The sequence below is a fragment of the Triticum aestivum genome, chromosome 7B, assembly GCF_018294505.1.
Source record: "Triticum aestivum cultivar Chinese Spring chromosome 7B, IWGSC CS RefSeq v2.1, whole genome shotgun sequence".
Classification (NCBI taxonomy): Eukaryota; Viridiplantae; Streptophyta; class Magnoliopsida; order Poales; family Poaceae; genus Triticum; species Triticum aestivum.
Window position 1 is genome coordinate 11,078,034 of NC_057813.1, and position 7,808 is coordinate 11,085,841.

Here is a 7,808-nt window from a genome sequence, read left to right on the forward strand (position 1 = left end):
GCTAAACACAAGAATATCATCAAAGTAAACCACAACAAAGATTCCAATGTAAGGTCTAAGCACATGATGCATAAGACGCACGAAAGTTCCGGGTGCTTCCGACAAACCCATAGGCATCACTAACCACTCATACAAGCCAAATTTGGTTTTGAAAGCAGTTTTCCATTCATCACCTTCTTGGATGCGGATTTGATAATAGCCACTTTTAAGATCAATTTTTGAGAAAAAGTTGGCTCCACTAAGTTCATCAAGCATATCATCTAAGCGAGGAATGGGATGCCTATAGCAAACGGTAATAGCATTTATGGGTCTACAATCGGAACATAAGCGGAAACTTCCATCGGGCTTAAGTACAAGTATAACGGGAACGGCACAAGGGCTTAAGCTTCCACATACATGACCGTTGTTGATTAGTTGTTGTACTTGCCGTTGAATCTCCTTGGTTTCTTCGGGATTGACACGGTATGGAGCCTTGTTTGGAAGTGGCGCTCCGGGGATGAGGTCGATTCGATGCTCAATTCCTCGAAGAGGAGGTAGACCCGGAGGCAGCTCATCGGGGAAAGCATCTTGGAATTCCTGCAAAAGAGATTGAAACACCAAAGGTAGTTCGTGAATGGTGTTAGTTTTTGGTTCTCCATCCTTGCACACAAGGACAAAGTGCCTCACACTCGATGGGTTCTCACACACTTCTCTCATCTCACTTTTGGCGGCAAATAGGATGAGATTTTTCTCTCTAGGTGAAGAGGCCCTCAAGTTTGGCTTGTGGCTCTCACTCACTTTTGGTTGGATCACTTTTTCACTCTTCTCTCCGTGATTGGTGGCTTGCTTGTCGGCTATCACTTGACTAGGAGACATAGGTCGTAGCACGTATTCCTTCCCTTTCATCTTGAAGCTATAGTGATTGGTGCGCCCATTATGGATGACACCACGGTCGAATTGCCATGGTCGACCAAGAAGGAGGTGGCAAACTGTCATTGGGACCACATCACACTCCAAAGTGTCTTCATAAGCACCAATTTTGAAGGATACTTGGACCGTATGCTCAACTCGTATAGTGCCGGAGTCACTTAGCCATTGAACCTTGTAGGGGTGTGGGTGCTTCCTCTTGACTAATTGAAGCTTGGAGCATAGTTCTTCACTTGCCAAGTTGTGGCAACTACCTCCATCGATGATGACCTTGGCGGACCTTCCATTGATTCCGGCCTTAGTGTGGAAGATGTGGCATTGTTGGTCTTCTTCTTGTTGATGTTGAAGTGTCAAGACTTTGGAGACAACGAGAGCGGGGCTCGAATCCTCATCACAAGAGACTTGATCATCTTCATCCTCGTTCACGCACCGGTGCATGGCCACTTGCTCAAGGGCTTCCATCTCCTCTTCACTCATGGAGTCATATGTGCCATCTTCGTTGAGGATCATGGTGCGCTTGTTCATGCATTGATAGGACTTGTGGCCTCGGCCGCCGCAAGTGAAACACTTGAAGGAGCTTGTCTTGACGGTCTCATCGGTTGGAGTAGATGATGAAGCACGCGGCTTGAAGTTGCTTGTATTAGGTGGAAGACGACTTGAACTTGATGAAGTTTTCTTGTAACTTGACTTGTCGTCATTGCTTGGAGAAGGTTTGGTTGACGTAGATGTTGGAGGAGTTGTTGAAGCTTGGATGTTGGAGAAACCGTATGTCCTGGATGAGTACTTGGCGTACTTGAAGTCATCTTGCACTTGACGTTCCGCTTTTGTAGCTTGATGCACGAGCTCAATGAGGTTGGAGTAGGGTTGGAAGTCGGCAATCTTCTTGATGGGATGATTGAGACCATTTAAGAAACGTGCCATTGTTTGCTCATCATCTTCCGTGACATTGGCTCGAATCATGGCAATCTCCATTTCCTTGTAGTATTCTTCAACACTCTTTGTTCCTTGCTTGAGTAGTTGTAGCTTCTTGAAGAGATCGCGGTTGTAGTAGGTTGGCACAAAACGTGCTCGCATGACTTCCTCCATTTGAGCCCAAGTGGTGATAGGTGGTTCACCTCTTGCTTCACGGCGCTCAAGGACTTGTTCCCACCATATGAGCACATAGTATAGGAACTCAAGTGATGCCATAGCGATCTTCTTCTCTTCCTCATAGTTGTGCAAGCGGAAAATTTTGTCGACCTTCAATGCCCATGAGAGGTATTCTTCGAGATCATTGCTTCCGTTGAACTTGGGCATTGTGAATTTGAGTTTTCCGTAGCGTTGCTCTTCATTGTGTTGTTGGCGATGGTGATGATGACGCCCTTGACGTGGAGGATAGTCATCCTCATGTTGCTCTTGTCGCGGATGAAGACCATGATCAACTTGCTCTTGTTGAACTTGAGGTTGAGGTGGATCTTGACGATCTTGTGGAGGAGCTTGTGGAGCTTGACGTGCTTGTGGAGGAGCTTGTGGAGCTTGACGTGCTTGTGGAGGAGCTTGTGGAGGAGCTTGTGGAGCTTGACGTTGCACATTCGGTTGATAGTTCCTCTCTTGGATTTCTTCTCGAAGAGCTTCCTCTTGATTGCGCCGTTCGCGATTGCGGTTGACGATGGCTCAACTTGATTCTTGAAGGGCACGTTGCGCCTCAAGAGCTTGCGCTTCTCGTTGTTGTTGTTGAAGACGTTGAGCCTCGGCGTCTTGTTCCTCTTGGTGTAGGCGCGCTCGTTCTTCTTCTTGGCGTTGTAGTCGTTGCCATTCTTGAGCTTGAGCAAAAGCGACTTGGTTTGATTGAGGACGAGGAACTTGCTCATCAACTTGCTCTTGGGAATGCTTGTCATGTAGCGGGTTCCGAGATGCATGTCGGTCTTGACGCGTGGCTCGTCGAAGAATGGTCGATGACGGTGTACTTGAGCCGGATAAGGTGTCATCGGAGTGTCGACTCGAGCGGCTCCGTCTTGAGGGTGAAGAAGTGAAATGATGCCGGTTCCTCATCAAGTCGCGGATCTCGTCCATTCTTGCATCATTCTCTTGCTTGTGGGAGTCTAACTTGTTGTTGAAGTAGTCTCTTGTACGTTGCTCGGAGAGTCGCAAGTCGGTGGCGAGGTTGTCGATGCGGTCGCTCATAGCTCGTTGCTCTTGGTGTAACGCCCTTTGAGCACCAAAGAGGTGGCTCTTTGTGACGAATGATGACATGTCGTCGCCGTTCTCGATGAGAGGTGGATTTGTAGAAGAACTTGGCCTATCCATCATTGCAAATAAAATGTGAGTGGTCGAAGGAAAAGAACGTGTACCAAATGTACCTTAACCGAAGTTGAAAATGAATCAAGTTCACTTCAATGCGGACAATGAAATAGCACTTTTGGTACCAATTCTTGTCGGTTCACACACCTACACACGTAAAAAGCTTTTTGGAGCTTGGTTAGGATGGTGGCACAAAATTTGATGCAATAGTAAGTGAGCTTCAATAATGTTGGAAAAGGTTCATAAATTTGCAAATGCAACAAGTAGACCAAGCAAGTATGGGTACACGGAAACACACACGCAAATAGATAAGTGGGATTGTGCAATCCAAAAGTGAGCCAAAATGTGGAAACCACGAAAATGCTCTTGTTGCACAATACTAGAGAGATGCTAGCACGATTGCACAATAGGCGGATACGCAAACTTGTGCACAACCTACTAGGCAAAAATGCAACTATCTCTATCCCAAGTATGCTATATGTATGGTATTTCGGTGCAATGATCCAAGATGATCCAATAGGACAATCTTAATGTAGTATGATGCTATGGTTCTTGTTCATAAGCTCTTTGCTTATCTTTCCTCTTTGCTTAAAAGCTTGGGTGGCTCTTTCACTCTTTGAGCTCTTTTCTTATGCAAAACTTTATGAACCAAGATAGCAATTGTGTATGCTATGACAACTTTGTGACACACAAGTGGATCCCAAGATATGCACCACTATGGTATGGTATGTATGCTTATGGAGTATGATTCCTAATGTGCACAAGTCACGTTGCCTGCAATACTCAATGTCTAGTCTCGATGGGTAAGCTACGCAAAATGAGGCAATGTGGGTTATCAATGCAATTGCAAGGTATGACAAAGATGTCGTCGATGTTACCATCCTTGCTTCGGTTGAAGGTTGAAGCGGATGCGAAAGTAGATGGGGACGCAGTGCACGGTCTTCAGTACGTTGGCGAAGATGCCGCTGCACCGTGATCGAAGTTTCCGAAGTAGCGAAAGTGTCGAAGAAGTGCAACCGTTCTGTCTAGGCCGGAAGTTCCGGGCAAGACGGAAGTTCCGGGGTCCGGAAGTTCCGGGGATGACCGGAAGGTCCGGCGGCCGGAAGTTCCGGGCAAGGCCGGAGGTTCCGGGGGTCGGGAATCTGCCAAGAACAGAGACTTCGGGATCACGGATTTGGGCGGAAAAACTTGGGAAAAACCCAAATCCGAGGGGAAAAAGAAGATATTAGAAGGGAGGAAGGGCAAGGAAGCTAGATCCACTCGAAGCAAAGCAAATCCATGGATCAAATCCAACAAAATCTCAACTCATCAACAAATCACAAAAAAAATTGGGGCTATTTTTGGTGGGGAATTTTCGGAATTAGGACGAAAACAACAAAATCAAGCTAGAAAACAAAGGGTAGGGGCTCCAAAAACGTGATCAACATGGCTCATGATACCATATGATGTAGGGCAAAACCCTAGTTGGACGATCTTTCACGTTTGGAGAGGATCCTACGGAGATTCACGAAGAACACACGGAAGCACAAAGGGGAAAACATGGGGAGAACGAGAGAGAATCACGAAACCGACATAGAATCAATCACACGAGTGCTAGATCACCGAACACAAAGAGATACACATGATCCACAATCAACAAAGGCAAGGATACAAAGGCACCGTTCTTCTCCGTACGGAGGTCTTGAGGATCTTCCCTAGAAAGGGGTCTTGAATCCGCTTGGGGGATCTTCTCCGAAGAGGTCCTGAACTCCGAGGAGAAGTATCCAAGTGGATGAGCAAGGCTCTCACACAAATATGAGCTATGCAATGCTAACCCTAAAACGTACGGGATGAGGGAGTATATATAGTCTACGGGGCGGAAGGGTACACAGGCCTCGGCCCAGGTGGCTGCGCGCAGGCAGGGTCGGAAGTTCCGGGCCAGGCCGGAAGTTCCGGGCGCCGGAGGTTCCGGGCAGGGTCCAGCCTAAGCCGAAAGTTGGACGGGTGAAGCAGGGCTGGCTTCCGGGGGCCGGAAGTTCCGGGCAAGGCCGGAGGTTCCGGGGGCCGGAAGTTCCGGGCCAGGTTCCGGGCAGGTTCCGGGCTAAGCAGAAAGTTGGCATGCCCGGGGTGGTCGATGTCGAAGGAGGCCGGAAGTTCCGGGCAGGCCGAAAGTTCCGGGCCAGGTTTCGGGCAGGTTCCGGGCTGAGCAGAAAGTTGACGCCTGTTGCTTCTTCTTCAGCGTTGTACCTGATCACACACAGAGTTTCCGTCTGAGGTAGTAGCCATGTCTCGTGAGTAGGAAGAGGGATTTCGGAGAGGAGCGAGTTCACCTTATCTTCGATAGCCTTAGAGCGGGCTCGAGTCATGGGTCCACGTGGTGTTGAAGGAGATGTAGATGCGTCCATGGGGATGAGCGAGGGATGCTCCGCATCACATAGTGCCCAGTGCTAGTTGATGTTTTCTGCTTGTTTTTTACATCGCAGGAAATCAATACCAAATGGAGTGAAACTTTTTGTTGATTTTTTTTGGACCAGAAGATATCTAGTGGGCCAAGAAAGCACCTGAGGGGAGCTCCAAGGGAGCACAACCCACCAGGGCGCGCCCCGGTGGGTTGTGCCCACCTCGGTAGCCTCCCGCACCGCCTCTTTCCTCTATAAATACCCCAATATTCCAGAAACCCCAGGGGAGACTGCTACCTCTTGAGCATGCGTTGGTTTTCCCTTGAAGAGGAAAGGGTGATGCAGCAAAGTAGCGTAAGTATTTCCCTCAGTTTTGAGAACCAAGGTATCAATCCAGTATGAGACGACACACAAGTCACCTAGTACCTGCACAAACAATCAAAAACCTCGCAACCAACGCGATAAAGGGGTTGTCAATCCCTTCACGGTCACTCGCAAAAGTGAGATCTGATAGAGATAGTAAAGTAAATATTTTTAGTATTTTTGTTGTATAGATTGGAAAGTAAAGATTGCAAAATAGTAAATGAGATGAGATGAAATAAAAGAGATGTAATATGATAGAGAAGAGACCCGAGGGCCATAGGTTTCACTAGTGGCTTCTCTCAATATAACATATATTACGGTGGGTGAACAAATTACTGCCAAGCAATTGATATAAAAGGGCATAGTTATGAAGATATCTAAGGCAGTGATCATGAATATAGGCATCACGTCTGTGTCAAGTAGACCGAAACGATTCTGCATCTACTACTATTACTCCACACATCAACCGCTATCCAGCATGCATCTAGAGTATTAAGTTTATAAGAAGGGAGTAACGCATTAAGCAAGATGACATTATGTAGAGGGATAAACTCAAGCAATATGATATAAACCCCATCCTTTTATCCTTGATGACAACAATACAATATGTGCCTTGCTGCCCTACTGTCACTGGGAAAGGACACCGCAAGATTGAACCCAAATCTAAGCACTTCTCCCATTGCAAGAAAGATCAATCTAGTAGGCCAAACTAAACCGATAATTCGAAGAGACTTACAAAGATATCAAATCATGCATATAAGAATTCAGAGAAGAACCAAATAATATTCATAGATAATCAAGTTCATAAATCCACAATTCATCGGATCTCGGCAAACACACCGCAAAAGAGTATTACATCGAATAGATCTCCAAGAACATCGAGGAGAACTTTGTATTGAGAATCAAAGAGAGAGAAGAAGCCATCTAGCTATAACTATGGACCCGAAGGTCTGTGGTAAACTACTGATGCTTCATTGGAGAGGCAATGGTGTTGATGTAGAAGCCCTCCGTGATCAATTCCCCCTCCGGCAGATCGCCGGAAAAGGCCCCAAGATGGGATCTCACGGGTACAGAAGGTTGCGGTGGTGGAAAAGTGTTTTCGTGGCTCCCCCTGATGTTTCTAGGGTATAACAGTATATATAGGCGAAAGAAGTACGTCGGTGGAGCTACGAGGGGCCCATGAGGGTGGGGGCGCGCCTACCCCCTGGGTGCGCCCTCCTGCCTCATGGCCTCCTCATAGAGTCCCAGACTTCAACTTCAAGTTTTCTGGATTGCTTTTGGTCCAAGAAAGATCCTTGCAAAGGTTTCATTCCGTTTGGACTCCGTTTGATATTCCTTTTCTGCAAAACTCTAAAATAGGCAAAAAAAACAGAAACTGGCACTGGGCCTCCGGTTAATAGGTTAGTACCAAAAATAATATAAAAGAGTATATTAAAGCCCATTAAACATCCAAAACAGATAATATAATAGCATGGAACAATCAAAAATTATAGATACGTTGGAGACGTATCAAGCATCCCCAAGCTTAATTCCTACTCGTCCTCGAGTAGGTAAATGATAAAAACAGAATTTTTGATGTGTAATGCTACCTAGCATATTTATCAATGTAATTTTCTTTATTGTGGCATGAATGTTCAGATCCGAAAGATTCAAGACAAAAATTTAATATTGACATAAAAAATAATAATACTTCAAGCATACTAACAAAGCAATCATGTCTTCTCAAAATAACATGGCCAAAGAAAGTTATCCCTACAAAATCATATAGTCTGTCTATGCTCTATCTTCATCACACAAAGTATTTAATCATGCACAACCCCGGTTTCAGCCAAGCAATTGTTTCACACTTTAGTAGTTTCAAACTTTTTCAATCTTAACGCA